Raw genomic sequence first — 19,510 nt, forward strand, 5'->3', positions numbered from 1 at the left:
CTGAAGTTTTAGGTTGGATAAATACATGAGTAAATATATTTATCAAAGCTTATTATTAGGGTAGCACTGAAAGTGGGTTGGGCAAATATTCTGGCAGTGGGTTGGATTGTAAAGGACCTGCCCAGTATGAGCCAACAGGCAGTGTTCCTCCTCCTTTTAAATTCTTATGTTCTTTCAATAACAGGCTCTACAAACAGACCTATGGAATGGGAGTGGGGTCCCCCATCAGCGCCATCTTAGCCAACTTGTATATTGAACACCCAGAAGCTGAAGGCTTCCCCAACATCATCCCCACCAGTGTCACCTGGTTACGTTATGTGGATAATGTCCTCATAACTCCCAAACGTTTTGATGTGCGGAATCTTCAGGCGAGGCTCAACGCAGCTGAACCGGCTATCCAGTTTACACTCGAAGAAGAGTCCGATGACAAGCTACCTTTTCTAGACGTCCTTATTCACAAAGTAAATAACAATTTAAGATTTCAAGTTTACCGAAAACCTACAAACAAAACTGTACAATGTATTCAAAGCTCAGGATCACGTGATCACTAGCTCAAGGGTCCTTCCATATGCGATGTCCTCAATGTCTGAAATGCTCAAGGTGAATATGAGGTCCAATCTTGCTGGTTCATCCTCTCTCTCTCTCTCTCTGGTAGTGTCCCTAACATGTTGATGCATGAGGTTTTCCAGTACCACCTCCATCATCATAGCTCCATGTTTCCAGTCCCACATGTGGCTCCAGGTTTTCCCAGCCACTCTCCTTGTGATTGAAATCACCCATAACTAGTAACATTGTTCTATCTACATCGGCCCTTCTGGCCACCTCAGCTAGTCTGTCTACCATCGTTCTGTTGCTCTCATCATATTCCTCTTTTGGCCTCCAGCTATTCTGTGGCAAATTGTACTTCACTGCTTACACACACACACACACACACACACACACACACACACACATACAGGTATGTGTGCGTGTGTGTGTGTGTGTTGAAGACTCAGATGAGTCAGAGTGATGTTAGGAAATATTTCTTCAGTCAAAGAGTTATCAGGAAGTGGAATAGTCTAGCAAATGATGTAGTGGAGGCAGGAATCATACATAGCTTTAAGGCGAGGTATGATAAAATGCATGGAGCTGGGAGAGAGAGGACCTAGTAGCGATCAATGAAGAGGCGGGGCCATGAACTGAGTCTCGACCCCTGCAACTACAATTAGGTGAGTACACACACACACACACACACACACACACACACACACACTGTGTGCGTGTATGTGTGTGTGTAGGGTGTTGGGAATATTATAAAGTCTTCAGCTGAGGGCTCAGAAGCTTTACCAGCTTTAAAAATTATCTTGCAGCCTGGCTGCTGTTACTGTTACCTGAGGAGACACTAGTGGTGGTGGTGCTGAAGATGAGGGAGGAGTGCTGGTGGGAGTGATGGAGGCAAACATCTGAGTGCTGGAGAGAGATACCATCTGAGTGCTGGAGAGGGAAACATCTGAGTGCTGGAGAGGGAAACATCTGAGTGCTGGAGAGGGAAACATCTGAGTGCTGGAGAGGAAAACATCTACGACGTCTAGCTGTCAGTGCTGTTTTATATGGAATAACTAAGTGTGCTGCTGCTATTGCTTAATAACAGCACTGGTTATCACAGTACATAATATCTGCCGCTTTAAGCTTGGCACAGCACATGCATGCCCACCTTGATGCCTAGCACGGCACATAGGCCTTCAGTTTCAACCTGGCCAACCTAAGGTGCTGAAGTGAGGCTGTGAGTGCCCTGCTGCTTCGTTTACCTCCAGGACGGTCAACCAGATTTACTCTAAAATCCTTTTAGGAGGTCGGAATCTGTGGTGGTTACAACTAGGCCTAGTGAATGATTAGGCTGTGAGAATTAGTAAACCTAAGCAAATGGCTTTAGGGATTAATTTTTAGTATTTGATAAGATGATTTTTGGAGAAAGTTACAATTATTTTTGAAGGAGATGAATTTATGAGACAAATATAACATATTGAGTGACTGTCTCAAACCAGCGTCAGCTGGTCCAGACCAGCTGACACCCAGCATCCATGAAGTGTCAGCTGGTCCAGACCAGCTGACACTCTGCATCCATGAAGTGTCAGCTTAATGGATGTTGACACTTCATGGGTCAGCTGGTCCAGACCAGCTGACACTCTGCATCCATGAAGTGTCAGCTGGTCCAGACCAGCTGACACTCTGCATCCATGAAGTGTCAGCTGGTCCAGACCAGCTGACACTCTGCATCCATGACGTGTTAGCTGGGCCAGACCAGATGACACTCTGCATCCATGAAGTGTCAGCTGGTCCAGACCAGCTGACACTCTGCATCCATGAAGTGTTAGCTGGGCCAGACCAGATGACACTCTGCATCCATGAAGTGTCAGCTGGTCCAGACCAGCTGACACTCTGCATCCATGAAGTGTCAGCTGGTCCAGACCAGATGACACTCTGCATCCATGAAGTGTTAGCTGGTCCAGACCAGCTGACACTCTGCATCCATGAAGTGTTAGCTGGGCCAGACCAGCTGACACTCTGCATCCATGAAGTGTCAGCTGGTCCAGACCAGCTGACACTCTGCATCCATGAAGTGTTAGCTGGGCCAGACCAGATGACACTCTGCATCCATGAAGTGTCAGCTGGTCCAGACCAGCTGACACTCTGCATCCATGAAGTGTTAGCTGGGCCAGACCAGATGACACCCAACATCCATGAAGTGTCAGCTGGTCCAGACCAGCTGACACTCTGCATCCATGAAGTGTTAGCTGGGCCAGACCAGATGACACTCTGCATCCATGAAGTGTTAGCTGGTCCAGACCAGCTGACACTCTGCATCCATGAAGTGTCAGCTGGGCCAGACCAGATGACACCCAACATCCATGAAGTGTCAGCTGGTCCAGACCAGCTGACACTCTGCATCCATGAAGTGTCAGCTTAATGGATGTTGACACTTCATGGGTCAGCTGGTCCAGACCAGCTGATACTCTGCATCCATGATGTGTCAGCTGGTCCAGACCAGCTGACACCCAGCATCCATGAAGTGTCAGCTGGTCCAGACCAGCTGACACCCAGCATCCATATTTGTTTTCCTCAACCTTAGCACTAAATATCCTACGAGTCTCACAGAAATATTAACAAGTTCGTGTAAGAGTGGAGACCAGCAAGTGAGCGGGAACTTACAAATATCACTCTTATATTCAACAAAGTACACATAACATGTAATTAACTACCGTCATCACAGCTTGACATCACACTTACGAGAGTGAATGTTAACCATAATTTAGGGACAACATTTCCACATTTTTACAAGACCCCCACAATTATCAGGGATTTTGTAATAAAAATAAAAATTCTGCCTAATTAGTCAATTATATATTCAGTTTTGGGACTGAAAAGTTGAGCCAGATGTAATATACATAAATTTCCAGAAAAACCTTCCATAAAATATTGTGTAAGGAATTAGTTAGTAAAATATTTTACTTGATAGATTTTTTTTTACAGTTTGCATGTGTCTGTCTGAGGAAATCTAAATCTTGGGATATATTTCAGCTAGGTCTATCTAACTGTGGTGTCCTGTAGCTCGATCGCTAGCGCATTCAGCTCACACAATGAGGTCAGGGGATCGATTTCCCAGTACGGTTGGAAACATTAGGGCATGTTTCCATAAGATACCTGCTGTCCATGTTCACCCATCAGTAAAATGGGTACCTGGGTGTTAGTCGACTGATGTGGGTCGCATCCTGGGACAAAACTGACCTAATTTTCCCGAAATGTTATGCATAATAAGCGGCTTTCTATATAGTAGTATGTCATTGATGTCAGCTAGGACTGTGTACCTTGTATATGTACTTGTAGATATAAAGATATTATTATTAGTTGTGTGTATGTGTTTATCAGTTGGATTTCGTCTGTTTTAAGTGTCACACATTTGCTTGGTTTGTCTCATGACTTGCTGAAGCTTTACACAGTGAAACATGACTTGCTGAAGCTCTACAAAGAGTGAAACATGACTTGCTGAAGCTCTACACAGAGTGAAACATGACTTGCTGAAGCTCTACACAGAGTGAAACATGACTTGCTGAAGCTCTACACAGAGTGAAACATGACTTGCTGAAGCTCTACACAGAGTGAAACATGACTTGCTGAAGCTTTACACAGTGAAACATGACTTGCTGAAGCTCTACACAGAGTGAAACATGACTTGCTGAAGCTCTACACAGAGTGAAACATGACTTGCTGAAGCTCTACACAGAGTGAAACATGACTTGCTGAAGCTCTACACAGAGTGAAACATGACTTGCTGAAGCTCAACACAGAGTGAAACATGACTTGCTGAAGCTCAACACAGAGTGAAACATGACTTGCTGAAGCTCTACACAGAGTGAAACATGACTTGCTGAAGCTCTACACAGAGTGAAACATGACTTGCTGAAGCTCTACACAGAGTGAAACATGACTTGCTGAAGCTCTACACAGTGAAACATGACTTGCTGAAGCTCTACACAGAGTGAAACATGACTTGTTGAAGCTCTACACAGAGTGAAACATGACTTAATGAAGCTCTACACAGAGTGAAACATGACTTGTTGAAGCTCTACACAGAGTAAAACATGACTTGCTGAAGCTCTACACAGAGTGAAACATGACTTGTTGAAGCTCTACACAGAGTGAAACATGACTTGTTGAAGCTCTACACAGAGTGAAACATGACTTGCTGAAGCTCTACACAGTGAAACATGACTTGTTGAAGCTCTACACAGAGTGAAACATGACTTGCTGAAGCTCTACACAGAGTGAAACATGACTTGTTGAAGCTCTACACAGAGTAAAACATGACTTGCTGAAGCTCTACACAGAGTGAAACATGACTTGTTGAAGCTCTACACAGAGTGAAACATGACTTGCTGAAGCTCTACACAGAGTGAAACATGACTTGTTGAAGCTCTACACAGAGTGAAACATGACTTGTTGAAGCTCTACACAGAGTGAAACATGACTTGCTGAAGCTCTACACAGTGAAACATGACTTGTTGAAGCTCTACACAGAGTGAAACATGACTTGCTGAAGCTCTACACAGAGTGAAACATGACTTGTTGAAGCTCTACACAGAGTAAAACATGACTTGCTGAAGTTCTACACAGAGTGAAACATGACTTGTTGAAGCTCTACACAGAGTGAAACATGACTTGTTGAAGCTCTACACAGAGTGAAACATGACTTGTTGAAGCTCTACACAGAGTGAAACATGACTTGCTGAAGCTTTACACAGAGTGAAACATGACTTGTTGAAGCTCTGCACAGAGTGAAATATGACTTGTTGAAGCTCTACACAGAGCGAAACATCACTTGTTGAAGCTCTACACAGAGCGAAACATCACTTGTTGAAGCTCTACACAGAGCGAAATATGACTTGTTGAAGCTTTACACAGAGAAACTGTCCCAATAAAAGCTTGTTCTGTGCACTGTCTTAACTGAGTAGTGGCTTGGTTTTCCTTGCGCCTGACGGTTAAGTAACGTTCAGTTGAGGCAACAATGGTGATTCTGGTGTTCCTAAAGTTCTCCCTTGCTCGTGTACCTGCATGTTGTCTCCCCTCCGGCGGGGTCACGTCGGACACCTGATGAATATGCCCACTTCAATCTATATGCCAGCACTATGGACAAGTATCCACCACTTCAGTCTTTGCCAGCACCTCAGACAAGTATATAGCAATTCAGTCTACCAACACCTTGGACAAGTATCCACCGCTTCACTCCGTCTGTTAGCACGTTGGACAAGTATCAAGGTCACGATTCGTAACCTGGTTGTGTTTTGTACCATCCCTGACATGAATACATTTACTTATCAAGAATTTCCTCCTCATAGTCTGAGACGCAGTGTGGCTTATTATGCAGGTGATTATCAAGAGTCTGTCATGTCTTGGTATTCGGATGATTACCAACCATCTGTCCCATCTTCGTAGTTCTGAAGGGCAACAAATATGGTAGAGTGCTGCGTGAGTCTATATTCGTATCATGTACCTGAGAGTACATGAGGACATAGAGTAGAGGATATTCAAGTCCACATCGAGGCTATATGCTGAGATCTACCTACCAATCTTTGTTAATAACTATGAAGTATCATCTAGGTGTACAAGTCAAGATAGAAAAGAAAAGTTAGACGCTTTTGTAATATTTGAGAATCTTTCTCGTGGAAACCTTGCTCTAATAAGTGGCTTCTGGTACAGAGATGAATCATGGAAGATGAAGAGTTTCAGGTAGTCAGTCCCTCAGCCTAGAGTTGATGTGAGAAGTTCATCATTCCTGAGATTGATGGACTGAACACATTGACCCCAGGCTGAGGGACTGATTACCTCAAACTACTTCTCGTCTTCCACCATTCATTTCTGAGCCACACTGAGGAAACCACATTTTGGTGAAACATTTCCACAATAAAGATTCTCAAATATTGTAACAGTGTCCAATTCTTCTATTTGTCAGGAAAGAAAAGCTGAAGACTAAAGAGAATCTGGAAACACAAAACCCATGGGCGCCATGCAGCGCCTGGGAAATGGAAGGTAATTAGATTTGATCCAAAGAATTGGAGGATAGCTCTACTTTCTTAGGTTAAGATTCCACCACCACCATCCACTTTTCTTGAAGGCTGCATCGTTGCACAGTACGATATTTGCTGCAATATTGGTCTGCATGGGAGAGTTTCCATCAGTCAGGCGGCAGCAGCTGCATAATATGCAGTAGTGATTGCTTATGTAGCCTTTTTTTATATATATATATATAGGTTTACTGATCCATTTGTACAATGTCACAGTAGCTGAAGTTACAGTTGGTAGGGTTCCAGTAACTGGGATCACAATACTTGAGGTCTCAGTAACTAGGGTCCTAGTAACTGTGGGTGTAACTTTGCAAATGGTGTTAGGAGAGTTACCCACACGTCTCAACCTGCCCGTCGAGCTATGCTCAAGTTAGCTAGCACAAAACTAGGCTTCAGTGACATATCTTTGAACAGTGATCCTTTGAAGACGATATTAGAATCTGCACAACTGACGTCCATCAAAGTCACACAACATCCACTTCGACGTTTACTAAGTCTTCTGGTGGCTACAAAAAATATGAAGGTTAAAAAGGACAAACTTTTAAGAAAGCGAGTGGAAGAGGTAGAAATCTCTAGTATAACTCACCAGAAACAATACCTGTAATGGACCAGTAATCCAGCAGAAGTAAGCTCCGTTGAGCGGGGATCACCGTACGACTGAGACCCGCGTCACCAGTAATTTAATCCCTACGAATGAAGTTCTTCCTTCGACGTTTCCTTCCCTCGAAACACTAAACCTGTTTTTTTCCTTAGAAAACCAAGACTAAGATGCAGTTAAAGCAGCACCGGAATTGTAGTTACCCACTGATATATAACCTGCAGCCTTTCAACCTGACTCCCACGCTAATGGACGGAGCACCACCAATTGGCTTGTTGACCTGTTCTAAACCACTTTGTTCCGGGTAACTAAGTTATATTCCAGACCTCAGACCAAGTCACAGCGCTGGAAAACATGAGTGACACCTTTAAAGTCTTTCTGGTCTTTCCTTGTCTGTCTTGTTTTACCTCTACGTGTTTTAATTTTGATTCTGCTTTGTTTCCTTTTTTCCATCATTTTCCTTCTTCATGACTTTTATTTTTATTCATTTAACTATTATTAATAGTATTATCATTGATATTATTGCTGTTGTTTGATATTATCTATTTTGTGCTGCTGCTGCTGCTGCTGCTGCTGCTGCTGCTGCTGCTGCTGCTGCTGCTGTTGCTGCTGCTGCTGCTGCTGCTGCTGCTGCTGATGATGATGATGATGATGATGATGATGCTACTGCTGCTGCTGCTGCTGCTGCTGCTGCTGCTGCTGCTGCTGCTGCTGCTGCTGCTGCTGCTGCTACTGCTGCTGCTGCTGCTGCTGCTGCTGTTGCTGCTGCTGTTGCTGCTGCTGTTGCTGCTGCTGCTGCTGCTGCTGCTGCTGCTGCTGCTGTTGCTGCTGCTGTTGCTGCTGTTGCTGCTGCTGTTGCTGCTGCTGCTGCTGCTGCTGCTGCTGCTGCTGCTGCTGCTGCTGCTGCTGCTGCTGCTGCATCTTCTTGAACTTTCCTTTTTTAATATATTTTTTTCTAATTATTCCCTCATTCTTCTTCTTCGTCTCCTTTTCAAGATGAGTCTTGGGATGTGTTATTTTCTGATGTCATCTAATTGAGCTGATTTTAAGATTTCTGTAATTTTTCCAGTGATGCAACAACACTCTACCTGATTATTTTTTTTCTTTTATTCTGTGAGTCACGTGGTCTTTCACAGACTCAACTGCCGACAGTTAAATACATTTATGTCAGCTTCATAATGCCTTAAGAACACTAATTTTATATTTATACTGAAAATTAATTTCTTTTATCTTCATTTTCTCTCCATTTCTTACCTTGTTCCTTTTGCCTAGATTATTATTCTTGTTTATCTTTCTCCGCGTCCTTCACAACCTTTGATTCTAATTTCATAAAATCGGGATGGAAAAGTAGACCCAAATGCAGTAAAATGAGATACTTTATTGACTAAGTTTCGCCCACACAGTGTTCAAGTCACAAACAGGTTTGTATTGGTGTCTTTTTTACCATCATGTCGGTATTTTGCACCATTTATCTCCTTAAAAAACTTTGCCTATTCCCATGTTAACTCAACATTCTTCTCCCATAAACCAATTTCTCCTGCAAAAAAATACTGCACCTTGCCTTCCCTATGTTTTCAGTCATCAAAATCTTAAGAAGATCTTCCGTTCTTCCAGATATCAAACTTGCATTATGTCAAACTAATCCATTTCGTTGTACTAATCTAAATGATACTTCCCGGCCTCCTGTCACTGGTGCTTCCGGTGTGCACTCCATTTCCTTCTCTCTCTTGTTCGTTAATAATAATAATAATAACAATAATAATATCTTTATTTACTACAAGTACATGTACAAGTACATCAGTGACACTACTGTAAGAAAGCCACTTGTTATGCTGAGCATTTCGGGCAAATTAGGTCAGTTTTGTCCCAGGATGCGACCCACACCAGTCGACTAAGACCCAGGTACCCATTTTAAACTGATGGGTGGACAGGGACAGAGAGAGCAGGTGTCTTATGGAAACACGTCCCTAATGTTTTCCAGTCGTACTGGAGGAGATTCGAACCCCGGACCTCAGTGTGTGGAGTACGCTAGTGATCAAGCGACGGGACACCGTGGTTAAACTGGCTCCTCTGTTTCTGCCAGACTTAACACCGCAAGTGTACACAAGTGAACACTTTATTTATTTCTGCAGTATACAAAATATAGTTCACATGGACTAAAATATTGTTAAGCACAATAGAAAGCCACTAACATGCGGTGAATTTCGGCAATGACTTTCGCTGTCATAGACAGCTTATAAACTGATCTGCTAGAACCATCCAGCCTTCCTTAGCCTTGACAGTTGCCGTCTGGTTGAATCGACTCTTAAACACAACAGTCATAACATAAATTTCACAGTTCCGGCTCAGCTGCTGCAGATGCTGACCTTCCCCGATACAGTGTCACATATTCTATGTTTCAGAAAACTCATTTTTGACCTTTACTTTCTCCTCGCCTTTCTTTACATTGACTTGTCTTTTATATTCCCTTCAAATTTCCTATTTTAAAGCTATCCTTTCTTGCTTCTTCCTTTCCAAACACAAGTCACTAAACTTACTGCAGTGCTTCTCTTTGTGAGTCCCAATGGCACATGTCTGGAGAGGTGCACTTATCTGCTTTTCCATCCCCTTCAGAATTTATCCCCTTTACTATTACTATTTCTACTCTTGTTACTACTACTACTACTATTTTTAGTTTTATTATGTCTATTACTATTACTACTTATTTCTGTTATTATTCTGTTACTATTACTGCTACTATTATTACTACTAATACTGTTGAAGCTTTTATTACTGCTTCTAATACAATTACTATACTATTTCCTCGTCCCTCTTCTCTACCTGTCTTCTCTGTTGTTTCTTGTTCGGTTGTGACTCGTTACTGATACAGCGAAACTTAGTCTACACATCCATCGCTAGGTATGAATTTTGTGAATTGTTCCGGACATAGTATTGTGACCTATACTTCCCTAATTCCGTGTAACAGCTACATTTCGAGAGTTCAGTGACAGTGGCTTAGCTGGGGGAGAGGATAAGAAGCCGCAGTTTCCTCTGAGCACATTTAATGCCTTGTCTCGCAGCTGCTGGAACTTTCCCTGCTTATTTACGAATTCTGAAGCACCACAGAAAATGTCTGGACATCTTGATCGATATTAAGCCACGAAAAGGTTAGAATAAATCTCGCCTGTGACTGTTGTAAACATAGGTGGCGCCTTCATGTGGTGGGATGGCACCTTTATGTTGCAGGGTGGCACCTTTATGTGGCGGGGTGGCACCTTTATATTGCAGGGTGGCACCTTTATGTGGCGGGATGGCACTTCTATGTGGCGGGATGGCACCTTTACGTGGCAGGGTGGTACCTTTATGTAGCGGGATGGCACTTCTATGTGACGGGGTGGTACCTTTATGTGATGGGATGGCACATTCATGTAGCGGAATGGCACTTCTATGTGGCGGGATGGCACCTTTACGTGGCAGGGTGGTACCTTTATGTGGCGGGGTGGCACCTTTATGTGGCAGGGTGGTACCTTTATGTAGCGGGATGGCACCTTTATGTGGCAGGGTGGTACCTTTATGTAGCGGGATGGCACCTTTATTTGGCGGGGTGTTGCCTTTATGTGGCAGGGTGCACCTTTATGTGGCAGGGTGGTACCTTTATGTAGCGGGATGGCACCTTTATGTGGCAGGGTGGTACCTTTATGTAGCGGGATGGCACCTTTATGTGGCAGGGTGGTACCTTTATGTAGCGGGATGGCACCTTTATGTGGCAGGGTGGTACCTTTATGTAGCGGGATGGCACCTTTATGTGGCAGGGTGGTACCTTTATGTAGCGGGATGGCACCTTTATGTGGCAAGGTGATACCTTTATGTGGCAGGGTGATACCTTTATGTGGCAAGGTGATACCTTTATGTGGCAGGGTGGCACCTTTATGTGGCAGAGTGGTACCTTTATGTAGCGGGATGGCACCTTTATGTGGCAGGATGGCACCTTTATGTAGCGGGATGGCACCTTTATGTGGCAGGGTGGTACCTTTATGTAGCGGGATGGCACCTTTATGTGGCAGGATGGTACCTTTATGTAGCGGGATGGCACCTTTATGTGGCAGGGTGGCACCTTTATGTGGCAGAGTGGTACCTTTATGTAGCGGGATGGCACCTTTATGTGGCAGGATGGTACCTTTATGTAGCGGGATGGCACCTTTATGTGGCAGGGTGGTACCTTTATGTAGCGGGGTGGCACCTTTATGTGGCAGGGTGGATGTGGCAGGGTGCTTTATGTGGCCTTTATGTGGCATGTGGCGGGGTGGTACCTTTATGTGCCGGGATGGCACCTTTATGTGACAGGGTGATACCTTTATGTGGCAGGGTGCACCTTTATGTGGCGGGATGGCACCTTTATGTGGCAGGGTGGTACCTTTATGTGGCGGGGTGGTACCTTTATGTGGCAGGGTGGTACCTTTATGTGGCAGGGTGGCACCTTTATGTGGCAGGGTGGCACCTTTATGTGGCGGGGTGGTACCTTTATGTGGCGGGGTGGTACCTTTATGTGGCGAGATGGCACCTTTATGTGGCAGGGTGGTACCTTTATGTGGCAGGGTGGTACCTTTATGTGGCAGGGTGGTACCTTTATGTGGCGGGGTGATACCTTTATGTGGCAGGGTGATACCTTTATGTGGCGGGGTGGTACCTTTATGTGGCAGGGTGGTACCTTTATGTGGCAGGGTGGCACCTTTATGTGGCAGGGTGGCACCTTTATGTGGCGGGGTGGTACCTTTATGTGGCAGGGTGGTACCTTTATGTGGCAGGGTGATACCTTTATGTGGCAGGGTGATACCTTTATGTGGCAGGGTGGTACCTTTGTGTCAGGGTGGTACCTTTATGTGGCAGGGTGGTACCTTTATGTGGCAGGGTGGCACCTTTATGTGGCAGGGTGGTACCTTTATGTGGTAGGGTGATACCTTTATGTGGCAGGGTGGTACCTATATGTGGCAGAGTGGCACCTTTATGTAGCAGAGTGGCACCTTTATGTGGCAGGGTGTTGCCTTTATGTGGTGGGGTGGCACCTTTATGTGGCAGAGTGGCACCTTTATGTGGTAGAGTGTTACCTTTATGTGACGGGGTGGCACTTTTGAGTGCTCGCTTCTTTTGAACTTAGAACCTGGTTACACGGGTCACCTGAACCTAGAACCTGGCTACACGGGTCAACTGAACTTTGAACCTGGCTACATGGGTGATCTGAGCTTTGAACCTGGCTACATGGGTCACCTGAACTTAGAATCTGGCTATATGGGTTACCAGAATTTAGAACCTGGCTACACGGGTCACCTGAACTGTGATGTTTTCACACTTCTGACAAGACAGCGGTTAAGAGAATGATGGTGAACGTGTGTTCCTTGGAGGGAGCGGCGGACGTCAAGAGAGACAGACAGACAGACAGACTGGCAGACAGTAATTAAGTTTTCTCAGGTATACACAAATTCAGTTACATAGATTATCATACATAGTAACGTATGTGTAGAGAACTTAGGATAACCCAAAAAAGTCAGAGTGACTTATTTCGTCCTTTTAATACCTTATTATTATACTATAAAGGAGATATATTAGGAATAAGGTAAAATGAGTTAGTTATATATTCATGTGAATTTGCTAAAAAAAATAACTAAAAAATATACAATCATTTTTCTCCCTTTCTGTCACTACATTCATTAGGAACCTTTTGGCTCTCTTTTTGAACTGGTTCATGCTGTGACCGACTTTGATATGTGCAGGCAGTCTGTTCCATTCCTTTATTGCTGTACAATAAAAGGTGTTTGAAGCCTGGCCAATGACTGTGGCTACTACAAAGTTGTGTTCTCTCCCCCTAGTACTATGATTGCTCTGGTTCCCAACCTTGACAAAATTGACAGCAAGATATTCTGGACATTGTTTGTGAGCAATATTATAAACTTGATTTAGCTTCAGTTGTTTTACTCTGTCTTCAACATTCAGCATATCCAGTTCTTGTAATTCTTCCTGGCCTACATGTTCTCTTGGTCCCAGGTCCAGGATGAATCTTACCAGTTTACTCTGGGTGATTTGCAGTTTATTTTTTATTTTTTTTATTTTTTGTCAGAGTACCATGAAGAGCAAGCGTAATCCATATGACATTGTATAAGGGCTAGACATAGGGTCCTGCGAGCCTCAGTTGGTACACATTGTGCTTGTCTGTAGAGGAAATTCTGTCTGGCATTCGCTTTCTTTTTCTACACTGTTCCTTATCAGTTCTCATGACGAAACTGATGAAACTGAAGTGATGGGTCCCCCATTACACCGGACATTAAAATTATTTACCCTTCTCAGTTTATGTTTCGTGTCAAAGAGTATGGCTGCCGTTTTCCCGAAATGTAACGATAGTTTTTGTCTACTAACCATTTGCTGCAGGACTCCAATTCTAGTGTTATTATATTAGCTATATCTTGTGGGTCTTTACCTGACACTAACAGAGCACTGTCATCCGTTGTTACGATGTATCGTAATTTTTCTTTTCTTTCTATATAATACTACCTCGCTAGCTGCTTCGGTAATAGCTAAATCGAAGCAGTTGGATCGTGGTAGTATTATCGTATTCATCCTTCATCATTTTGATACGGTTAATTAGATACTCTAAACCCAGTCCGAGAGTTGGGTTGTTAAGTGACATCACAATTTGGCGGCTTCTGTTCTCCCGAGGTTACTTACCATTCACGAGGCTTGTTCCCAGCAGTCACTCACCGGCAAGCTCTGAGGACAGGTAGACTCTGCCTCTCCTACCCTGTGTTTGGAGAAGCCGGTCTAACTCATCGTTTCAAAAGATTGGCTTACTCTGTTTGCATATACATATATATTTCCTAGGCAAGGACTTGCCGGGAATTGGAGTCTTCTCAGATATTGAGAAAGTGGTACCCCACCTGAGCTGTATATAGTGATTTCTATTGTATAGACAGAGATTATCAATTTCATGTATTTAAGCATTAGAATTGCTTATGATTTAACGGGCCCAAACTATTTAAAAGTGAATGTACTGTTATTCGTATAGTCTAGATGAAGTTAAGTATGTTTATTAAAACTAACATACTAGTGATGACCTTGTCTTGATTCCCCCCTAGTTTTTGAAGATTGATAAAATTGAGATATCAAGGAAATTGGTTTATTAATAATATTACGAAAAAAGGAGACTCCTCCCCTTGTTGAGGAGAAAGCAATGTAACCCGGGATAAACAATAACATTTTAAAAACAAGCTCATATTCGTAATATCCGCATACAGCAGGAGTCTGCACTTGACACTGATGGGCGTGTTGTTTACATAACATAGAAATAATAAAGGACCCAGAAATAATAAAGGACCCAGAAATAATAAAGGACCCAGAAATAATAAAGGACCCAGAAATAATAAAGGACCTTGGGGAGCTCCACATGACAGACAAACGTTAAGTCAATGATATATGTATTAATATATAAAAATTTAGAATCGTATGAACATTTAACAAAACCTAAATATATCAGAATATAAATTAAACAAATTAATTACAATTTTTATTAATAGAAGATGGAGTGACTGAGGACTCGTGTAAATATAAACATTAGTACTACGCAAAAATCACAAACAAGTGATACAAGATGCAAAACCACCCACGGGGGAGTTGAATGATAGCTCTAGGCCTGTCGTGTGGCAATCAACACATCAGGAGATTGCAATGTTTCAGAAAAGAGAAAGATATCCAGGCAAATACGATCACAGGAAGCTATTTTGCTGTGTGTGCGTGCGTGCGCGCGCACTTATGTATACGTATATGTATATATGCTGTACTCGCCTAGTTGAGGTTGCAGGGGTCGAGTCCAAGATCCTGGCCCCGCCTCTTCACTGGTCGCCACTAGGTCACTCTCCCTGAACCATGAGCTTTATCGTACCTCTGCTTAAAGCTATGTATGGATCCTGCCTCCACTACATCGCTTCCTAAACTATTCCACTTCCTGACTACTCTGTGGCTGAAGAAATACTTTCTAACATCCCTGTGATTCATCTGTGTCTTCAGCTTCCAACTGTGTCCCCTTGTTGCTGTGTCCAGTCTCTGGAGCATCCTGTCTTTGTCCACCTTGTCAATTCCTCTCAGTATTTTGTAAGTCGTTATCATGTCCTCCCTATCTCTTCTGTCCTCCAGTGTCGTCAGGTTGATTTCCCTTAACCTCTCCTCGTAGGACATACCTCTTAACTCTGGGACTAGTCTTGTTGCAAACCTTAGCAATTTCTCTAGTTTCTTTACGTGCTTGGCTAGGTGTGGGTTCCAAACTGGTGCCGCATACTCCAATATGGGCCTAACGTACACGGTGTACAGGGTCCTGAACGATTCCTTATTAAGATGTTGGAATGCTGTTCTGAGGTTTGCCAGGCGCCCATATGCTGCAGCAGTTATTTGGTTGATGTACGCTTCAGGAGATGTGCCTGGTGTTATACTCACTCCAAGATCTTTTTCCTTGAGTGAGGTTTGTAGTCTCTGGCCCCCTAGACTGTACTCCGTCTGCGGTCTTCTTTGCCCTTCCCCAATCTTCATGACTTTGCACTTGGTGGGATTGAACTCCAGGAGCCAATTGCTGGACCAGGTCTGCAGCCTGTCCAGATCCCTTTGTAGTTCTGCCTGGTCTTCGATCGAATGAATTCTTCTCATCAACTTCACGTCATCTGCAAACAGGGACACCTCGGAGTTTATTCTTTCCGTCATGTCGTTCACAAATACCAGAAACAACACTGGTCCTAGGACTGACTCCTGTGGGACCCCTCTGGTCACAGGTGTCCACTCTGACACCTCGCCACGTACCATTACTCGCTGCTGTCTTCCTGACAAGTATTCCTTGATCCATTGTAGTGCCTTCCCTGTTATCCCTGCTTGGTACTCCAGTTTTTGCACTAATCTCTTGTGTGGTACTGTGTCAAACGCCTTCTTGCAGTCCAAGAAGATGCAATCCACCCACCCCTCTCTCTCTTGTCTTACTGCTGTCACCTTGTCATAGAACTCCAGTAGGTTTGTGACACAGGATTTCCCGTCTCTGAAACCATGTTGGCTGCTGTTGATGAGATCATTCCTTTCTATGTGTGTGTGTGTGTGTGTGTGTGTGTGTATAAACAAATAAGAGGATCACTGGGTGATGCTGGCTGCCAGGGGCACTAATAGACCATAGGAATGAAAGTTTGAAGACAGTCGGAACAGGCGTTCTCCAGTAACTGATCTGTCTCAATTTTTTTTTCATAATTTCAATAAAATTTGCAACTTACATCTACTTAAGGAGGATCATCCTTAATATAACACGCAGCATCAATAATATTTTGAAATTAATGAGAAGAGCCAATTTTCACTTAATATAAACCAATGTCACTATTTAGTAAAACTGGGAAGGTGGGACTTACGTTAGCCAGTAAGAGGATGAACCTTGCTGTTAAAAAAACACAGCGGTGAAATTTGAAGCCGATAACAAGTCATTCTCCAGTTATGGCACGAAATCCAATCGTTAAAAAATAACTAGTTTACTATATTGACAAATTTGCTAGGAATGTGTTTAACAACTTTGGATAAAGGGCACACCCTCGTGCTTGTTGTTCTAAAAATTTTGCTCTAGTTACCGTACACCGGAGTAGAAAATTTCAAGACAATGGCGGAAAATTTTAATAATTTAATCCCTCCTTCCTTTCCTCCCTTTAATTTTTCCTTTTCCCTTACTCTTTCTTTCTCTCTTTTTTAGTTTCCCTTTATCACCTTCCTCTCCTCTCCTTCCTCTCTCCCACATCTTCCATGCCCTAATATTCCTCTCCCTCCCACTCTTTCTTTCCCATGGGTCTTCTGTTTACAGATTCATGGAGTGAACGCGGCCTGCCGCTTTAACCTCTCACCTTTTCTTATTGTTGTACCAGAAATAACATTTCTCCTCTTTCGCAAACACTGATAAACACATTTATTAATTCTCTTACAGAAGACAAGCGGTCAATATTGTTGTGTTTGTGTTAGTGGATGAGAGGCGGAGATGAAGACCTGTAACAGTGCGTACCTACCCTCATACTAACACTCTCACACTCACACCCTCTCACACTCACACACGATGACTCACACACACTTTCATGCACACACACACACACACACACACACACACACACACACACACACACACACACACACACACACACACACACACACACACACACACACACACACACACACAGAAGAGGTATGATACAGTTTACGGAGCAGGGAGGGATTGGCCTAGTAGCGACCAGTGAACAAACGGGGCCAGAAGCTATGAATTGATCCCTGCAACTACAATTAGGTGAGTACAGAGTGGTTGTGGGTGACTTCAATCACAAAGAAATCGACTGGGAAAACCTGGAGCCACATGGGGGCCCAGAAACGTGGAGGGCTATGATGATGGAGGTGGTACTGGAAAACTTCATGCATCAACATGTTAGGGACACTACCAGAGAGAGAGAAGAGGATTAACCAGCACGACTAGATTAGTATTCACCTTGAGCAGTGCAGATATTGAGGACATCACATATGAAAGGTTCCTTGGAGCAAGTGATCATATGGTTTTAAGCTTCGAATACATAGACAAGTTGAGAGGAAGGCAAGAAGGACAGGAAGAATGAAGCCAGACTACAAGAGAGTGGACTACATAGGCATGAGGAACTTCCTGCACGAGATCTAGTGGGACAGAGAACTGGCAAGGAAAACAGTAAATGAGATGATGGAATATGTGACGACAATATGCAAGGAAGCGGAGGAGAGGTTTCTACCCAAGGGTAACAAACATAATGAGAAGGCCAGGTCGAGCCCTTTGTTCACTCAATGATGAATAGAGGCTAAAACCAAGTGCGCTAGAGAATGGAAGAAATATAGAAGGCAAAGGACCCAGGAGAACAAGTAGTGTAGTCGAATAGCAACAAATGAATATGCACTGGTAAGGACGGAGGCCCATTGACAATAAGAAAATGACATAGCAGCGAAAGCAAAGTTTGACCCGAAGCTATTGCTCAGTCACTTCAGGAAGAAAACAACAGTCACAGACCAGGTAATTAGGCAGAGGAAGGAAGGTGGGGAGCTTACAAGAAATGACCTTGAAGTTTGTGAGGAGCTCAACATGAGATTCAAAGAAGTATTCACAGTGGAGACAAAGAGGATTCCAACAAGTGCTGGACACGATACACACAACCGAGGAGGACGTGAAGAGGCTGCTAAGCTAACTAGATATCTCAAAGGCGATGGGGCTGGATAACATCTCTCACTGGGTCTTGAGAGAGGGAGCAGAAGCGCTCTGTGTACCACTAACAACATTCTTCAACACATCTGTCGAAAGAGGGCGACTACCTGAGGTATGGAAGACAACAAATGTAGTTCCAATTTTTAAAAAAGAGGACAGACACACAACATTAAACTACAGACGAGTGTCACTGACATGTATAGTATGCAAAGTCATAGAGAAGATTATCAGAAAAGTGATGGACCACTTAGAAAGGAATGAACTTATCAACGACAACCAGCACGGTTTCAGGGATGTGAAATCCTGTTTCACAAACCTATTGGAGTACTATGACAGGGTGACAGCAGTAAGACAAGAGAGAGAGAGAGAGAGAAGGGTGAGTAGATTGCGTTTTATTGGACTGTAAGAAGAGTTTTGACACTGTTCCACACAAGACTAGTGCACAAGCTGGAGGATCAGGCAGGTATAACAGAGAAGGCACTGCAATGGATCAGAGAATACCTGACGGGAAGGCAACAGCGAGTCACGGTACGTGACGAGGTGTCAGAGTGGGCGCCTGTGACGAACGGGGTTCCACAGGGGTCAGTCCTAGAACCGTTACTGTTCCTGGTATATGTGAAAGACATGACGGAAGGAATAGACTCTGAAGTGTTACTGCTTACAGACGATGTGAAGATAATGAAAAGAATTCAGTCGGACAGGATAAGGCAGGACTACAGAGGGATCTGGACAGGCTGCAGACTGGTCCAGCAACTGGCTCCTGGAGTTCAACCCCACTAAGTGCAAAGTCATGAAGATCGGGGAAAGGCAAAGAAGGCCGCAGACTGAGCACAGTTTAGGGGGCCAAAGACTACAAACCTCACTCAAGCAAAAGGATCTTGGAGTGTGTATAATACCGAGCACATCTGAGGCGCACATCAACCAAATAACTGCTGCAGCATATGGGCAACTAGTGAATCAAAGAATAGCATTCAGGCATCTCAGCAAAGAGTCGTTCCTGACCCTGTACAGCGTGTACGTCAGGCTCCAGTTTGAAACCTACACCTGGCCATGCTAGTCAGGAAACTAGAGAAC

Source organism: Cherax quadricarinatus, chromosome 22 (genome assembly GCF_038502225.1).
Source record: "Cherax quadricarinatus isolate ZL_2023a chromosome 22, ASM3850222v1, whole genome shotgun sequence".
NCBI lineage: Eukaryota > Metazoa > Arthropoda > Malacostraca > Decapoda > Parastacidae > Cherax > Cherax quadricarinatus.